Genomic DNA, 19,924 nt, shown 5'->3' on the forward strand with positions numbered 1-19,924 from the left:
AGTGGTGATGGAAACATCATTAAGCCACTAACAAGGTCCTACCACTAATTATTTTATACTGAAACTTACGTTTGAAATTAAGATTACGGTATATTAAAATAATAAAAATGTATTATAAACCTGTCTAACATACCATAAAAGAACATTGTACCCCTGTAATAAACACAGCTATCATCACACACCTCCCCACCCCCCACCATTTGCCAGTGAGGAGACAAGAGAAGCGACGGAGTTGGGCTATTGCACGTGGAGGTGGTCAGTAATGCATATCGGTATATTTACTGATAATAATACCTATCTCCTATAAATAATTAATTTAAAAATTTTTTCAAGGAATATTCAGTAAATGACTGCATTAATTCTTGAAACTACCGACAGTTAATACAGGCGCTTAAGTGGCGTCACTAGTGTTTACACTACACCAGCTGGTAACATTTGATGCCATTACTTGAAATGAATTGGCCTTATTTTAAGTAACTAACCATAAATAAATACAAAAAGTAAAAAAGATCAAAAGTGAGAAATAATATACTGTATGTATGTTGTGTTGTCAAAGTTAGAAGAATTGAAACTGCAATTGTGTGTAATGAGCAGAAAAGTCAGGTCAGCGCTGAACGGGACTTGGTCACATTGATGCCATATAGCAGCAGGGTCTACCATTAGACAACACATTATGCTTCCAATATCTTCCCAGGCAGTAGTATCTCCCTGTTTGGTAGCTGCCTACTACCTACAAATTTTAGTAATATTACTTTGATACATGATAAATTAGACAAACAATGAAAATAAACATCAAATTTAATTACCAAGACGCTTCCATTGGCAGCTGTAGAAGAGGGAGATGGGCTATTTTTATCCGTCTTTGTGTCTGAAGTGGCCAGTAATACCATATATTTACTGATCATAATATTTATCTCCTATAAATAATTAATTTAAAATTTATTTTTTACATAGAATATTCAGTAAATGATTTTTAAACAAATAAACAAATAATTAGGTAAATCTATTTCAAATAAATGGAAAATAAGCAAACAAATGTTATTTACCACGCCCTTCCCTCTGGCTCAGAGGTGAGATGGAGGGAGATAAAGAAGCTATTTATAGTCGTCTTTGTGTCTAAGTGACCAGTACCCTAATGCACCATAAATAATTCATTTAACATTTATTTTTGTACATATATTTTGTTGTATATATATATATATATATATATATATATATATATATATATATATATATATATATATATATATATATATATATATATATATATATATATATATATATATATATATATATATATATATATATATATATATATATATATATATATATATATATATATATATATATATATATATATATATATATATATATATATATATATATATATATATATATATATATATATATATATATATATATATATATATATATATATATATATATATATTTTGTGTCATAAATGATGTAGTAAGTACATAATCTTTTTTCACCAAATCCTAATGAAACAATTAATAATTAGAATAATGTGTGGTTATTGTTAGGTTAATAGTGGGAACACAGTCTCACCATCGAGATTTAGGAACACTTTCACCAATCGATCGCTTTTGTGTGGTGCTAAGCGATAAATTAAAGAAAGTACTTGCAGTGTGTTTAATATGTTACAGTATATTATAAATAAATAAATAAACAAATAAATTGGTAAATCCATTTCAAGTAAATAGAAAAATTTCACTGTATTAATTTATTAGTTCCAGTTACCGGTAAATAGTAGACGCTATGACGCTACTAGTGTACACTACAATCAGCGGCATATTTGATGGACATTACTTGAAGTGAATTGGCCTTATTATTTTAAAAAAACCGTGATGCTGGTAAAGGACTAATGGGCCAGTGGGTAAGTGTCTCATTTGGAGTACCAGTCTTATACAGCGTAATAGAGCTCAAAAGCTACTTTTAAATGTATGTAGTAAGTACATACTGGTAACCTTTTTCACTCAAATCCTAATGAAACACCACAATTAGAATACGGTGGTTGCTGTTGAACTACATGTTGTATAAATAGTCGGAACACAGCCACACCACCGAGACGAGGGAACACTCCCACCACCGATCGTCTCGTGTGAAGCAAGCGTATAAATTAAAGAAAATACTTGCAGTGTGTTTAATATGTTACAGTATATTATAAATAAATAAATAAACAAATAAATTGGTAAATCCATTTCAAGTAAATAGAAAAATTTCACTCGACACCGACATTAGTTCCAGTTACCGGTAAATAGCAGACGCTTAAGTGACGTCACTAGTGTTTACACTACACCAGCGGGTAACATTTGATGACATTACTTGAAGTGAATTGGCCTTATTTTAAAAAACCAAGGATGGTTGGTAAAGGACTACTGGGTCAGTGGGTAAGTGTCTCATTTGGAGTACCAGTCTTATACAGCGAATAGAGCTCAAAAGCTACTTTTTAAATGGAAATTTGGGGGGCCGTCTTATGCACCCCGCCGCCTTATAGGCCGAGGTATACGGTATTAGTTTGGTGATGTGATAAAAAGTCTGCTTTTGGAGAATGTCCTTGTAAAGCTCATCATAAATACAAGCTGAAAGAAAGTGGAATTCTCATTTGATCCTGGAAATGGAAACATTTGCTGTCTATAAGTGGCCGCCTTGTATGTGATCCTCAAGAAAGATCAAGCAAGAATATCCACTAAACAGAAAATACAATACTGTAATCAGTACTGTATAGCCCTCACTAAAAGATTACAGTACTGTTGGAAATGTTATTTTTTTCAAAACTTTGTATTATGTTCACGTGGACTGATGCTCTTTTTCATAAAAGTAGTAGACATAATTTCCTTATCAGTTAGTGGGTTAATACTTGAGCCTTGTTGTTAACTGTGAATTTCTTGAGTGTAAACTCAAAATTTATGGCCACATTCATGGATTTTGTTCATTTTCTTCCTAGGGGCTTCCAGACCAAGCTGCTTCGTGAGGATGCCAGCCACAGCATGTATGTTCATGGATGTACAGAAGTGGAAGTTACCACTCCAGAAGAAGCCTTGGAGGTTAGTGGACTTTTAATCTGCTTTCAGGGCATTATTTTGTTTGGAAGATAAAATGTGTTAAAAATAATTTTGAAATCTTTTCATAATTTTAAATCATGTATGCAGTACAGTGGTCCCTCGGCTAACGAGCACTTCGGTTAATGAGATTTCGGTTAACGAGTTACCTTCCAAAAGATTCTTAACTTCGGTTAATGAGCAATCCCTCGATTAACAAGTTTCTTACGAGCCGACCTCCACATGTTTTAGCTTGCATTTGGCTGTCCACCAGCTGTAGTATTAGTCCGCCAATACAGTAATCGGTTCTAGGGCTCATATTCCTTACCCTTTTAGTAAATATCAAGAAGTTTATACTATTCAATAATTTTAAAAGTTTAATATTGATTTTTTAGTTATTTAAACAATTATTGAACATAATTGAAGGTAGGGTCACTAGTTTGTGGCACGCCATCCAGCCTGCCAACACAGCATACAGGCGTCAGTCTTTGTGTCTTTTCAGTGGAGATAACATCTTGCTTGAGACTCTCTTCAACTAAATGCTTTTTTCTGTGTTTACAAGCAAATTATTGGTCTTTTTGAAATTTATTTTACATATTGACACTATATAATGCAGTCCAGTGTTGATTTAAAGAAAATAATCTTGAATTACACCAAGAGAACTAAAATTTTATGGGTGAAATGGCACCATGGGGTGACTTCTCTTCCACCCCAATGCCTTCTCTTCTCCCTTCTCCTCCACCCCCATTCTAATTCCCATCATCATCATCCACGAGCCTTCTACATACACACCTCAAAGTAAGTGTACTTTTCTACCTTTTTTGTTGAATTTAGGTAATTTTCAGTGAGCTGGAACCAATTACAGTGGGGGTATGCTATAACAAATCTAATTGGTTCTAGAACCTTGTTCGTTATAGCATTCGTTTGTTATAGGATTAATCCGTTCCAGGCCCCCAAATACAACCACTTAACACTGAAAAATATAATATAAAATTGTAAAAATTGTAAAAAAGTGCATTAATATGCATTTAAACCCCTGAAATAAAGAGTATCATTAATACTTGTAATAAAAAAACAATAAATTAGTAAAAAAAAAAAAAAAAAAAAAAAAATTTTTTAAATAATGTTCGTTGTAGGAGTTTCGTTCGTTTATAGCATTCTCAATTTATAGGTAAAGCCGTTCGTTATAGGAATATTCGTAGTATGATCCGTTCGTTATAGCATACCCCACTGTACCCAAAAACCCATTGAAACAATGGTTTCGGTTAACGAGTTTTCGGTTAACGAGCAACCTTCTAGAACGGATTGTGCTCGTTAACCGAGGGACCACTGTATGATGATTCTTCATTCTATTTTTGTTGAATGTATAAAGTAGTATTAAAATTGTACTACTGTATCATGAGTAGAAGTATTGTGCTGTTTGATTTCCAGGTAATGGTTAAGGGCCAGAGGCGCCGGAAGGTAGCCACCACACACATTAACTTTGAGTCATCACGTTCACACTCCATCTTCTCTGTGAGAGTTGTTCAAGTAAGTTCCTTCTTCATCTTGGTTTTTCTCTGATGATGATTCTCTGCCAACTCATCAACTTAGTAGCCATTCAGGTGGTTTCTATGTTCTTTGCTATGACCTTAAATGTCCAGTGTTAGTGTAGGAGGAAACCAGATTATCCAGAGAAAATGTGTAAAGTTTGGCAGGGTCACACTGGAGAACACCCTTCTCATATCTGAGCTAGGCCAGGGATTGAACCCAGGACACGGAAGTGGTGAGAGGCATGCTTGCTACAGAATCTTACTGTGCATCCATGTTTTAATTTATTGCTGCACAGATTCATATTTCACATATAGAGTACAGGTTCCTTGTGAATCCAGTACATTAATGATTTATAAAAATTTAGAGGCAGTCCATCCTTTTCATATATTTTAGTATTTCTTGTAATGTAGGAAACATGGCAATACTGTACCTCTTTTATGTGAAGGTCAAATTGCATACCAGTTTGGAATTCTGCTGTTGAATCTTCATTACCTTAACTTGAACGTGTGGAAAGTTATGATGATACTGTTTTGAGATTGTTTGGTGTTACTGTAGGGACACACATTTTTTGTACAGGTTTTACCTCTAGTCCGGCATTCTGTGTTCGGAAACTCGTCGGGCGATTTTAGTTTGTCAATAGGTAGATAGGCAGCTTTTATTTTTTTTATTTTTTTAATCTGCATTATTATTAATATTACAGGGTATTAAATTTTTGCCCCTCAGGCCCCAATGTGGGTCAGTGACCTGTGCCTGGGTGGGCTAATCCCATAAAAAAAACAACAAAGCCGCTGAAATTAGAGTTTGTTTACATCCGGCAGTTCGGCTGCTCTCTCTCTCTCTGCTTGTCTATACAGAGTACAACATTTAACCCTTCAATATATATGAGTAGTAAATAAGTGTTGCTTTCATATTCTTATGTACAGTAATAGCGATATGTTTTCATATGCGCACTTGCCTGCAGTCTCAATTTTTCTTTAACATTAATGGTTTGCTACTTTTATTGTTCTATTTATTAACATTAGATAACATTACTTCAAACAGCCATATTAATTTTTATAATTTTACTACAGCTACAACCAGGTTCTTATTTTCTTGTTTTATATGTAGAACCAGTCAGTCACTGGTTTTGTAATCAACGAAAACAATGCTGTCTCATTTCCTCGTGTGTTTTAATATTCTACGTATTATTATTGAATTGTATTGCTCATTTGCACACATAAACATTAATTCAATAAAAAAAGGCATTCAGTAATGAACAATAATGAATCTTTTTACATAAGAGAAATAGCGTTGTTTACGATTGTTACGCGCCTAAGCGTTGGCGGACGCTCAAACCTTCAAAATTCGATATTCCGCGTCAAATTTTAAATTATGTGGTGTTTTTGTGTGTCCAAATAAAAAGCGTTGAATTAAAAACTTCATGATTTGAAGCTACTGTACAACATTTAACCCTTCAATATGTCTTCAAAGAGACCACGAAGCAGAAAGTGGTGCTACGTGAAGTGGAAGTCACCATCTGTCCAGGAAAAGGGTGAATTTCCATGGTCCGGAAATTTCCATGGTCGGCACGGTCGAGGTTGCGGACTAGAGAAATTCTAACCTGTACAATCAATACATGTCAATCTTACTTATTCTCTTTCAAAGATAATTTCTTTCTCTAAAGATACTTACTTATATTCTTATAAGTATTATGTAAAGATATTTTGGTACCATTCTTCTCTATTAGTTCACTATAGAACTTGTCATAGGAGGCATTTCATTTATATTCACATGAGTTTGTTATATACTCAGATCCCACTGGATGCCTTTGGTGAGGGAAGTGGTGCAGGATAAAGCATCAATAACAGTATCCCAGTTGTTGTTAGTCGACCTGGCTGGTCTGGCGCAACAGTCGTACAGGGCTTCAGGGGCAGGGATCAAGGAGGCTGGTGAGTGGCATGGACATTTCTTTTTAAGTTGTGGTAGTTATGATAATGTATGATACCTAGAAGTAACACTGTAGTACATGTAGTCTTAAGCTGTCTCCACAGATAAGGTAAGAGGTTGACTGCCACATTCTTGTCTTTGTTCACTCACTGTCTGTCATCCTCTTCATCTCTTCTCCTTTATTGACTCATTTCAGGCACATTTATCATCTTTGTTTCCTTTTATTGTATTACATACACACACACACACACACATGCACTTGCCTGCATACGCTTTGCTACACACACACACACACACACACACACACATATATATATATTTCTTTGTTCTCAACCTACCCAATGCAGTATGGTTTGGTAAATAAGATGAATCAAATTATTATTATTTTTTATCCTCTTCGCCGCTGATCGTCTCGTTAGCCGCTTGGGCGTCGGTCACGCGTCTCTGATTACTTTTCCTTTTCATTTCTTCTTCACAAAGATCATTTCGCTAGCCGCCGGGCGATCGGTCATGCACTGTTGGCAAATACTGGGCATGCACCTGAATATACCTGAACCGCTCAGTGTTGGTCAAGTCTTCTCTTGAAAGAGCTCACACTCTGTGCCGTCACAACACTCTCTGGTAGATTGTTCCAAGTTTACAACCCTCACTCCAGAAAAAGTTTGCCCTCACAGTTTTCTGGACTTGAGCTGTGACCCCTTGTGGGCGATCCGCCAGCTCAAGTCAGGACACTCCAGCTAGTAGTGCCCCTGAGATGCTTATACACCTCAACTAGGTCCCTCCTTGCCCGTCTGTAGTATAAGCTAGGCAAGTTCAGGCACTCCAATCTCTCAGGGTAGCTGAGGTGCAGTGCAGGTACCAGTCTGGTGGCCCTCCTTTGAACATTTTCAACCAACTGACAGTCCCTAGCATATCTCGGGGACCAGGCGAGGTGACAGTACTCAGTGGCGTTTCTAGCCTTTGGAAGAGTGGGGCCACTTTGGGGCCAAGGTAAATGTTGGGGGTGGGCAAAACCAAACCTGTGTACAACTTGCAAGATGCAGTTTTGGCATTATTACACCAATTTGATCAACAAATGTGAAGTGAGCGTCTCTCATGCCTCCAGCCTAAAATAATCAGCATATGGCGGCATAATGGCATCGCTCTTAGTCCACTAATCATGATTCATTGGAGTATTGACGAACATATCTCTAAAACTGTATTATTGCTCACATAGTCACATAAAGAGCAGGTGTACCACATAACAAACATTGAAAAATATAGCAGTGTCTTTACAATGTGTGTACATACATCAGCTAAAATGAATGATCTCACACTTCACATAATGGAATTATGGAGACAACGTTTACATTTTCAGACATGGTAGCGGCATGCAACTGTTAGTATTATACCCAATGGCAAATGGCAATGGTGCGGTTCAGTTCACACGTTACTGTGATGGTAGCAGTATACTTTACCTTATACTGTACAGCTCAGCTCTACAGCCACTTGAACTGAATGATTGAGATTGACTGATTGTAATATTACTCCTATAGTTAAAAATTACTCACATGTTCTCTCTAAACATATCCTTAGCAAATAGAAAACCCACAGTGACACTGTGGCAGACAATATTTTCTTCTGGGTAGTTTTAGCAACAAATTCAACAATTACTGTCAGTCTGTCACCCTCCTCAGTGGAAATACAGGTGGTATTGTTCATCACCGTGATGTGATCCCACCTGCATATCTGCCTCCCAATTCCCTCTGGGCCTCCTCCTCTCACCCCTCTCAGTGATCTCCACCTCCTCACCCATGCCTGCATCTGGCATGCTGCACGCCCATTGCCTGAGTCACTTGACTCACTTCCTGGTTTGGGAATGTTTTGGAATTACAATTTTGAGAATAAAAGTGGGGGCCAGCCCAAAATCTTGGGGCCATGGCCCCCCCTAAGATCACCCCTGACAGTACTCATGGGGAAGCACTTCACTCATGAGGATAGTTCTGAGGACGGACCGTCTGAATCTGAACGACCTTCTTATAAGACCCAATAATTTTATTTGCCTGGTACAGTGGTCCTCGGTTAGCAGGCACAATCCGTTCAGCAGGTTGCTCATTAACCGAAAAATCTCAATCAAAACCATTGTTTCAATGGGTTTTGGGTAATTGTCCAGCTCACCGAAAATTGCCTAAATTCAACAAAAAGGTAGAAAGTTCACTTACTTTGAGGTATGTAGAAGGCTTGTGGATGATGATGATGATGAATTTGAAGGAGGTGGAGGAGGAGAAGGAGAAGAGAAGGAGGAGGTGGAGGAGAAGCTTTTTACTGCTCTGGAAGGTGAGTCACCTTCCAAGAAAATGTCAGGAACCCCTGACTGGGACAGATTCTCCCACCATGAACATCATCTCTCCTTCTTGAAGCACATTGAGGGCTAGCATCATCCTCTCTCTCTTCAAGTGGAAGGCAGAGGATAGCATCTTTGTTCTCTACCTTTTACTGAAGAAAGTGTCAATTGGCTCAGGGCAATTCTCCTCCTCACCATTAACTTATGTTTAAAAGAAGGTATTCATTGAGTCTCAACATGACACAAAGTTAGTTCAGTTTTTTTCCACTTCTGTGCTGAAGCCAGTCGAACTTCCCAGTAGTAAATCACTTCTTTCAACTCTTTAGTTGACATATGGTCATCACTTTCAATTTCTTCTCCTCACTACTGTCAGCCTTACCTGCAATATCTCATCCAGTTGCTTCAAGTCATCAGGAGAAGTTCTGGCGAGACATCACAAGCTCTTCCATGATCCTCTCTCCTCCACTTCAAGGCCCAATGACTGACCAATGGACACAATCTCTGTCCAACTCTGTTTCTTCCTCAAATCCTCAAAATCATGGATTACTGATGGCCATGTGCTTTCCCATGAAGAATTGAGGGATCTAGTGGATACTTTTTGCCATGATGACACAATCAATTTAACAGCCTCCAGGATGTTGAATTGTATCTTCCAAACTGTCTTAGTGTTAGTTCAGGATCACTGGAAGCTGCCTGATGACACCTCCCAAACATTTTCTTCATATACAATTCCTTGGAAGTTGCTGATCACATTCTGGTCCATTGGCTGTATGATTGATGTAGTGTTTGGTAAAAACAACACTTTCACAAAGTCAAAATTGATACTCCAAATTTCTATAAGTTCAGGGTCATGACCAGGAGCATTATCCATGAGAAGAGCCCTTTAAGGGAGTTTATTATGGTTAGGCAGCTCTGGACAGAAGGGCAAAACACATCAACAGCCCATTCATTAAAGAGCTGTCTTGTCAAATTCCATGCCTTACGGTTGACTTCCAATAAACTCCAAGCTTTAGTTCTTACCACTTTCTGCTGCTTGAACTCTGGGGTTTTCAGTGGTGGACAAGCATAGGCTTCAGTAGGAAATCCTGAAGGATTGCACCAAGCAATAGAGTGAGACGGCTCCTTTTCTGCGAGTTTATGCCCAGTAAAGAGGCTTCATCTCTGGTGATGAATGTTCTGGGCATCTTTTTCCAGTAGAACAGCCCAGTTTCGTCCACATTGAAAACTTGCTGTGGAAGACAATTTTCTTCTTCCATCAGTTCTTTGAATTCAACTAAAAACTTTTGCTGCCCTTCCTTATCAGCACTAAAGCAGCTTCACCGCTTCCAACAACACTGAAAATGTCACTTCTTTTTCTTAAATTTTCAAACCAGCCTTTGCTGGTCTTAAAATCTTCTGAATTCTGTGCCTGAAGAACCAGGTTGATCTGTCTCAAATGTTCAGAATCTCCCTGGCCTCTTTCACAAATGAATTCAGAAACTGAATCACCTTTCATATGTTTTCCCTAATCCAGATGAGAAGTAACCTCTCAGTTTCTGCAATTAGGGATCTCCTTTTAAATACTGTGGTAGATTTGTCTCACTTTCACTTTTAAATTTGTCTTCTGTGTGAAGTATTGTCGACACAGCGATGTCGACATGCCATATTCCCTCTGCATAGCCGCATTTGTTCTAATGCCTTGTTCAGTGTATTTTTATAATTTCGCTTGGTTTGGATTGGAAATTGCTTTTCTTGGATCTCTTAGGTCTCTATGCTGATCTTAAACAATGTCAACATCGCGATCTTTTAGTTATAAACTGTTGTAAATAAATATTTTCTTTAAATAACACTGTACTGGGCGCTTATATATTTTCAATATGTAAAATATATTTCCAAAATGACTATCAATTTGCTTTTAAAACACAGAAAAAAAACGGGGTTAGGCTGAAGAGGAGTCTCATGAAGATGTTACCTCCAGTGAAAACAACAGAGAGAGGACTAAGGCTTGTTTGCTGTGTTAAGAGGCTGGATGGCGCAACATAAAACTAGTCACTTTATTTTCAATTATGTTCAATAATTGTTAAAATGACTAAAAATGTAATATTAAACTTTAAAAATTATTGAATAGTATAAACTTGATATTTACTAAAACAGGTGAATTTAAGCCCCAGAACCGATTACTGTATTGGCGATCACATTAAAGCTGGTTAACGCTATGCAAGCTTTCTAAAAACTTGTTGAGGTCGGCTCAGAAGAAATTGCTAATCGAGGGAATGCTCATAACCGGGTTAAGAATCTTATGGGAGGTAACTCAAGTTAACCAAATCTCGTTAACCGAGGCGCTGCTAACCGAGGAGCTGTACTGTATTACAGGAATATTAATAAGATACAAAACATTTAAGGAAAAATTATTGGTGTAGAGCTCTTTTGGGGATGAGATTTCCAGGTAATGAGATAATTCTCTCAAAACATGAAAATCCCACATCCAGAAATTTTTCTGGATGTAGGAAAAGTTTCTCTAAATTTTCCAGAAATTCTGCTTTATTTCATCCTCGGAATTTGCTGCCAGACCGGAAAAATAAGCCACTTTTTCTTCTAAAAACAGTTTTGTGATATACAGTCCAGAATAAAGTCTAGCTTTTACCAAGGTATGTAAATACCTAGTAACTCCTCAGGCCAACATACAGGTAATTAAAACATCTAATAAATACTTAATACGTAATATTAGGACACATGCTACCTGGCATTTAATTGCAATTCTCAAAACCCCTCCTGCACCCTCCATCATACGCATTGCTACCATCATCTCTTGGCCTAGGCACTAAACAAGTGTCAACTCTCGAGGCGGGGATGTGGCATTAGCATTCTGTACTATATCACAAAACTTTTTTAGAAAAAATGGCTTTTGGTTCAATCCAGAATCGAGGTCTAGCTTAATACCCGAGCAGGAGGTGGAGAGGGAGAGTGACATTAGTATAAGCTCCGCTAGCTTTGGTCCAGATTATAATTATAACTTTTTGGGAATATTTTCCATTATTGGAAGATTTACCCAGAAGGTAAATTTCAATCTACATATCTCAATTAGGATACTCACTTTATTCTGATGAGGAAGAAGAAGGTCCTGGTTGTGGAGATTAACTAGGTGGGGGAGGGACCCCAGTACCACCACCACATATAAGCATCTTTCAGAGATAGATGAAGATAGCTGTTTTGAAAGGTTTTTGAGATTTACAAAACCCCACTTCTATGATCTGCCTGAGGCTCATATGTCAGAGATGGCCACAACCTGCATATTTCCTGGTGTCATGCCAAAATTTCTTGCCAGGGTCTGCTTTACTCACTAACTGAGATAAATATTTTGTCATTTGACTAGGAGACAATTTCTTACCATCCTGTGATGAGAATGCATAGGGGAGGCGAGTTAGGGAATCTGGTTAACCATTCTTGAAGATTCCTAACTGGGACAATAATAGAGAACCCTTGTCTCATCCATCAGCCGTTTTATCCTGATAGGTTGAGCTCTAAATCCTCCCTTTCATTTTTCTTAGGATCTCCAGAGGAAAAAGGGTGACATCTTCCTCAGAAAATACCAATAATGATGGATTATTGAAATCGAAATCAGCTCACTGATTCTCATACCTGTTGCTATTGCTAGAAGGAAGTCTGCCTTCTGGAGCAATGTGTCCATGTTCAGATGTATATTGTAATTAGGCCCCATAAGAAATTTAGTAACTTTATCTAGGGACCAAGGTGGGATTCTCATAGGCGAGGGGGTCTCTGAATGAAAAAAGGACGATCTGAGCATTTGATAAATTCTTGCGTTCAAAGTAATATTAAACCCCACGCCAGAGGTCAACCAATGCTGATTTATAAGATGCAATTGTCTATCCTTGAAGGCCTTTAACTCTGAACAGAAATCTAAATATTCTAACACCACTGTTTCTGACAATGTGATTGGAGTCATTAACCTGATAAATTATTGAAAAAGTTTCCAAGCTTTCTCATATTGCATAGAAGTTTGGGGTCTATGACCTGTTATCACTTGGTTAACTATATTGGAATTACCCAACAATTTATTTAAACATCTTTTGAGAAACCCAAGCGTGAAGTGCCAAGGATATCTCTAATGAGGGTGCAGTACCTGGTCTAGACATCCTTGTTGCAATTGTAGTGGATGCAGGCACCATTCCAACAGACCCAGACACCACAGATGTAGGATCCAATATGGTGCAATTAAGAGGACCTTTCCTGGAAGGACCTGAGTTTTGAACCACTTTGGAAAAAGCTACCTTCCAAGTCCTTCGTTGTAAAGAATGCCAGCAAGATTCGGGGCGGAAGATGCAGAAGGAACGCATCACCGTCCTGTTTACCACCAATGCCCGGTACCTGTAAGCTCAAGTTATCGGTGATCCACACAGCCCGCAAGCCGAGACGCCTACAAGAGCATGGACATGACCAAGCTAAATGTCCACTGGCTGACCGCACGTAAGGCATGGATGTTCTCTACACTGTCCTCCTGGTTTGATGACTGTTTTGTTCCCGATGTAAAGAAATTCTGTGAGCGACAGAATGTCCATTTAATATTTTGTTGCTGGACAACGCACCAGGACACTCGCCTCTACTGTTAGATCGTCACCCCAACGTAAAAGTGGTCTTCCTTCCTCCCAACACTACGTCTTTAATCCAGCCCATGGACCAGGAGTTGATTTGCAATGTGAAAGCTGCATTCTCAACAAAAATTCCAGCCCTGAACGACTACACCAACACCAGGGAAGAGTTGGCGTAACCTGAGTGACACCACCACCGATAGCAGGAGCGAAGAAGATGAGGATCAACAGTTAGAACAGCAAAAATACTCTTCAAACAATTCTGGAGAGTATTTAACATCAAGAAAGCTGTGGACTTCTTGGTGGAGTCATGGGATCAGCTGTCTATTGCTACAATTCGTCACGCATGGAGACATGTGTTGCATGGAATACCAGGTGAGAGGAAGAGTCAATCTGTGACTGGTGAGGTTCAGAATGTTGCAGTAGCACTGGGCCTCAGAGAAGCTGCGCAGACTGTTACAGTTCCAGGTTCTCCGAGACCAACGACGACATCCTGGAGGTGATCAGAGATCCTGAAGTGACTGCGGCGAGATGTTGGAAGAAGAACACGTCAGTGAAGAGGAGGAAGAAGGTGCGCCAGTTCCGAAGAACACAATTTAAGTCATAGTGATATGGGTGCCATGGAGTGTGCAGAGAAGATGAAGTCCTTCCTTTCCCTGGCGACAATGACCGCTAGGAAGTCTTCCATACCCAGCTGGTGCAGGCTATGGAGCCGGACATCAAGGTGTATCACGACAACATCAACGCCAGCCGTCAGCAAAGCATAACAGATTTCTTCGCCAAGAACCCACCACAGCCAGCCCAAGCCAGTGATAGTGACAGTGAAGTTGACTTTGAGGGATTTGTCGGGAAGCCCTGACAACTGTAGTGACAGTGATGGTGATTCACCTTAGTAATGGTGATTCACCTGAGGGCCAGTAATCTGCCCTCTGCCTCGAACCAGCCTCCATCCCCAGATGCCAACCCATATCTTCTACTACCGTGAAGTTACACCTGAATTTTTAGTTTTCTAACCTACCTTTTATTTTTCCTATGTTAACCTTTATCTTTCCTAACCTAACCTCTATATTACTTGTTTTTTCATACCATCATAAAGTTAAGATAAAATTTTACTACAACATAGTTGTGTGTCGTCAAAAAGTGGAGTTTGGGATCGGCCTGACTCCATTTCAATTAATCCCATATGTTATGTTATGTTATTCACTTTAGCTGCTCCTCACTTTCTGCTGTACTCCGGGTTACATTAACCGCTGAAAGTGAGGGTTAACTTATATACAGGCATCCCCTGCGTTACAGAAGGGTTCCTTCCCAGAAAATTGACCGTAGTTAAATTCGGAACGCTAAACCTATTTTCCCATTGACATCCATTATAAAACTGAGATGCTCCTCAGGAATTTTTTCCGCCAAAAAGTAATTCAAGCACTTTTATTAATGAAAATAAACATTTATAAACACTTACAATACAGTACATTAAAGAATTTATGATATACCTTCTTAAACACCAATTTAGGGGTTAATATTGCATTATACAGCTATGTGTATGTTTATTTGAGTGCCCATAGGAGTCCGTTTTCCTCACTTCAAGGCCGCCTGAGTCGTCTGTTTTCTTAATCTTAGAGTGCACCAGGGACTACTGTATTATTTTTTAGTGGTGACACAGAATTTGATATTGCAACTGGGGTTGTAATGTTGAGGCAACTTAGGTATGCCTGATTTCTGGAATATTCAAGATCCATTGTGAGTGATGTTTAAAGCTTCAACTGTGTTTATGGTTGGTAAAACTTGTCAAGTCTGTCAGTCTGAATGTCATGTGTGAGGCCTTGTGTTTGTACAACCGCTAAATATATAAATATATAATGTTATGGTAATTATCAGAAACACATAGGCATGACGAGGTTTATTACAAAGTGATGATATGGATACTGTATAGTGGGTAGTCCACAAACATGTGCTAGCCATGTCTCTTATCAGATATCTCGGTACAAGGCAGTAGGGTGTATAAGACGACCAAAATGTCCATTTAAAAAGTAGCTTTGAGCCCTATTTGCTGTATAAGACCGGTCCCCAAATGTGACACTTAACCATTGGGAGCTTACTGACCCAGTAGTCTCATCAACCATCCATTGACCAGTGCTGTTTTAACATCCTTGGTTTTTAAAATAGGCCAATTCACTTCAAGTAATGACATCAAATGTTACAGGTTGCTGTAGTGTAAACACTAGTGACTCACTTAAACGCCTGTTATTTAACTGAACTAATGTCTGTGTCGAATACAATTGTTTCATTTTACTTGAAATGGATTTACCGATTTATTTGTTTATTTATTTATTTATAACATACTGTAATATATTAAACACACTGCAAGTATTTTCTTTAATTTATAAGCTTGCTTCACAAGAGACAATCGTGGTGGGACAGCTCCACTGTTACTCCAGCTACAGTATTCAAATAGTGTTTCATTAAGATTTAAGTGAAAAGATTACTGTACATACTTATTACATACATTTATTACACAAATATATATATATATATATATATAATATATATATATATATATATATATATATATATATATATATATATATATATATATATATATATATATATATATTTGTATTATATATATATATATATATATATATATATATATATATATATATATATATATATATATATATATATATATATATATATATATATATATATATATATATATATATATATATATATATATGCTGATAACCACAAGGAAGAAGAAAACACGGTTCCCAAGCGCTGTAATTCACATCTTCAGGGGTGAGCAGACTAGAGAGAGTAATGCAAATCAAGGTGTATATATACAGAGAAGGGTGAGACCAGGTCCACAATGGTCAGGTATTAGGTAATGACCTACTAATCTTTAAATAGCACACAACGTTGGGTGGTCAGGTCAGATGGTCAAGTGACCCGCCTTCTCACCTGATCACAAATCTTCTTAATTACAAATTGTCCAGCTTGTACATGCCGTTACTCAAATTCATGTTGAATGCTTCATATGTTTAATAAGACTAGATTCTATGATGTTCTACTATCAATTGAATTACATGGTAATATTGAGGAGGCATTATCCCAGTCAATGCAATGCTTGTTATCCCTCAAATGAAGAAACAGAGCATTGGATTCCTGGCCTGTCCTATCACTGTATTTGTGTTGTTTAATTCTAGCAAGATCTTTACCTGTCTGGCCTAAGTAAAACATATTACATTCTTGCAAGGAACTTTATAAATGCAACCAATTGTGTTGTTGGGAGTTCTTGATATATATATATATATATATAATATATATATATATATATATATTATATATATATATATATATATATATATATATATATATATTATATATATATATTATATATATATATATATATATATATATATATATATATATATATATATATATATATATATATATATATACATACATACATACATACATACATACATACATACATACATACATACAGTCATGCTACGGTTATCCGACTGAACAATGTCCGATCGCATATACCTCAAAAAAAAATCTGTGACTCCTGCTGGACCACCACTCCACAACCCCTGACGGAGACACGATCATCCTCCCCATACTGGTCAGATATTATATGTTAAAGGAATATGCTTCCTATCTTAGGCTATTTTTTAAACATTTGCCTCCAAGTGTAATGTTAACCCACATCTATTGAGGATAAAATCTTTCACCTACAAATTGACAATTACACATTTGCTGTAATCAGACATATCTAGTTGCCTCAAAATTGCAACCCCAGTTGCAATTGGGGTTGCAATTTCAAATTCTGTGGCATAACTAAGTATAGTGAAGTCTCTGCACTCTAAGATTAAGAGAGAAAACGGAGGACTCAGGCGTCCTGATGTGAGAGAAACGCTCGTATGATGGGGACCAAATAAAAAGCATAGCTACATGTTTTGTGGACTACAGTATTGAGGCACCATCACTGTAATAAACCTAGCCATGCCTATGTGTGTTTATGATATTTACCATAACATTATATATATATTTAGTGGGTCTAAATGGTCATAAAATGGGAAACTTGGGGTTGGGTCTTGGGTGCCTGAACCAATTAGAATAAATCCTAGGTTCTGTACTTTCTTTATCGACGGGGTTCCAATTAGGCGCTATAACCAAGGGATGACTGTACTGTACTGTATATACTTGTGACACTGGCCAGTTGCTTCTGGTGTTATGGTACAGGGGTACCAAGTGACAGCACTAGGATCCCGCTCCTCTATCAAGGAATAAACAATTAAAATTTAAATTGGAAAAAATAACATTCAAATAATGGGAGGTAGTGAACCTAAATGGACCTAGAGCGGGCACAGTCAATGTATGCATTATGATTCTTATAGATTGTGCTGCCAGGCTTACGTTATCTAGTGAATTTAGTCAATATTGTACAGTAACAATGGACCTAAGTGCAAACTCATTGTACATGTACTAAATGATTACGGTACTAAAATTGTTATTTCTATTGCAAATATAGCTTGTTTATACAGGTATTCAAATAAATTACTATCTTACAAGAATCCTCCAATGTGTAATATTCACCCAGGTCGTGTGGGTGGAAAATTATGAGAAGAGCTTAGTCACTCTTAAGTAATGATAAATAAACACGCAGGCCTTCAGCGACAACTGTCAAATCATATCTCAAATAAATAAATAAACAAACAAACGCCAGACATTGTCACCTCACTTCCCCCCATCTTCCCACCTCCTTGTGTTCAAGATAAATGATTGGTGATTTCTTTTATGTTTATTTTATATAATATCTCTGGACTGTTAGGATAATATAATTTGCATTGCTGAAACTTGCAAGACAGAGATTAATTTGAATATAGAGTTCTGCTATAACGCTGATAATTGTGTTCTTGTAAAAATCGTGTTATAGAAAATTGCGTAATAGAAATAACAGGGCTTATGGAGAAAATAGAGTTAGGTGCAGATTACTGAATCGAAAAATTTAGTATTTAGCCTAACACAAAGGATAGCATTGTTCTAAATAAATGTTACATTCATATCTAATAATGAAATCATACAGTAAATTTAACACTTTACCTTGAAAAAATATGAATGTAACTTGATGGGGAGAAGGGTGATTTGAGGTTGATAACATTGAGCTTCTCTTCAAGTTATATCCTTTTCTTTTACGATAATCACCGAATTCTATCATCAGAGCTTTGGAGATATTCTTCTTTACCATATTCACAGTAATACCACAAAATTGGAGAAATAGTAAGCAAAAATTCAGTTATAGCAAACAAGCGTTAGCGTTATACAAATATTGTTCAATTCATAAATCAAGAGCAAATTACGTATCAAAACACGCTATAGCAGAACTCCCTGTAAGCTGTCCATATTTTTTGCTCAAGATATAAAATGTAGTACATAGTGTACGACTGTAGTACATTTTATAAAAAAGTTTTTCAACTATATTTTTGGGTAGATTTACATAGATTTTCATTTACTTTCATCCATTTACATGCACACACCATACTAAAAGAAACGTAATTGAAATAAATGACCTTAGTACTCCTCCTCCACTTCCTTCTCTTCTCCTTCTCCTCCTCCCTCCTTCAAATTCACATCAGCATCATCTCCAGGAGCCTTCTACATACCACCTCAAAGTAAGTGTTCTTTACACCTTTTTTGTTGTTTTAGGCAATTCTTGGTGAGCTGGAACCAATTTAAAATTGAAACAATGGTTTGATTCTGATTTTTGGTTCGGCAACTTCTGGAAAATTGTGCTTTCGTTAACGGACCACTGTACTAATTTGATTACGGTACTAAAATTGTTATGTCTAGTGCGAATTACAACATGTTTATATTCAAATAAATCAGTATCTTACAAGAATCCCAGCAATGTTAATTATATTCTCCTAGGTCATATCACTGGCATTTTAAAATGAGAGAAGCTTAGTAGGACTGTTAAATAAACACACAGAGACCTTCAGCTCAAACTTATCACCTCAACCCCCCCCCCACCCCAACCCCTCACTGGCTGGCTGGCTCCGTCCGTCCGTCCGTCCGTCCCTCCCTCCCTCCCTCCCTCCCTCCCTCCCCCCCAGCCAGGGTTTTAGGCTTACAGTTTTTATCTTATATAATATCTCAGACTAAAGTTAGGAGATTATAATTTGCATTGCTGGAATCCTATGAAGACAGCCAATAATTTGAATATAAACGTCATATATTTTGTTCAAGAGAAAAAAATTGTTGTCCATTAGTGTACAGTACTGTAGTACATTTTATAAAAAAGTTTTTCAACTGCATTTTTGGGTAGATTTACATATATTTCTTCATTTATTTTCATCCATTTACATGCACACACCATACTAAAAGAAACGTAATAGAAATAAATGACCTTAGTGCAAAGCTGGAGTGCACATGTACTAATTTGATTCCGGTACTAAAATTGTTTTGTCTAGTGCAAATAATAGCATGTT

General features: G+C 37.2%; 1 long non-coding RNA gene across 1 annotated transcript; it reads left to right on the forward strand.

The window, feature by feature from the left end:
• The first annotated feature begins 2,966 nt into the window (after window positions 1–2,966).
• On the forward strand, window positions 2,967–6,411 carry LOC121863735. Its single transcript, XR_006088448.1, has 3 exons — window positions 2,967–3,068; window positions 4,494–4,592; window positions 6,387–6,411. It is a non-coding gene; the product is annotated as an uncharacterized LOC121863735 (long non-coding RNA).
• Window positions 6,412–19,924: the final 13,513 nt, after the last annotated feature.

The sequence above is a fragment of the Homarus americanus genome, unplaced genomic scaffold (genome assembly GCF_018991925.1).
Source record: "Homarus americanus isolate GMGI-L3 unplaced genomic scaffold, GMGI_Hamer_2.0 scaffold40248, whole genome shotgun sequence".
Lineage (NCBI taxonomy): Eukaryota > Metazoa > Arthropoda > Malacostraca > Decapoda > Nephropidae > Homarus > Homarus americanus.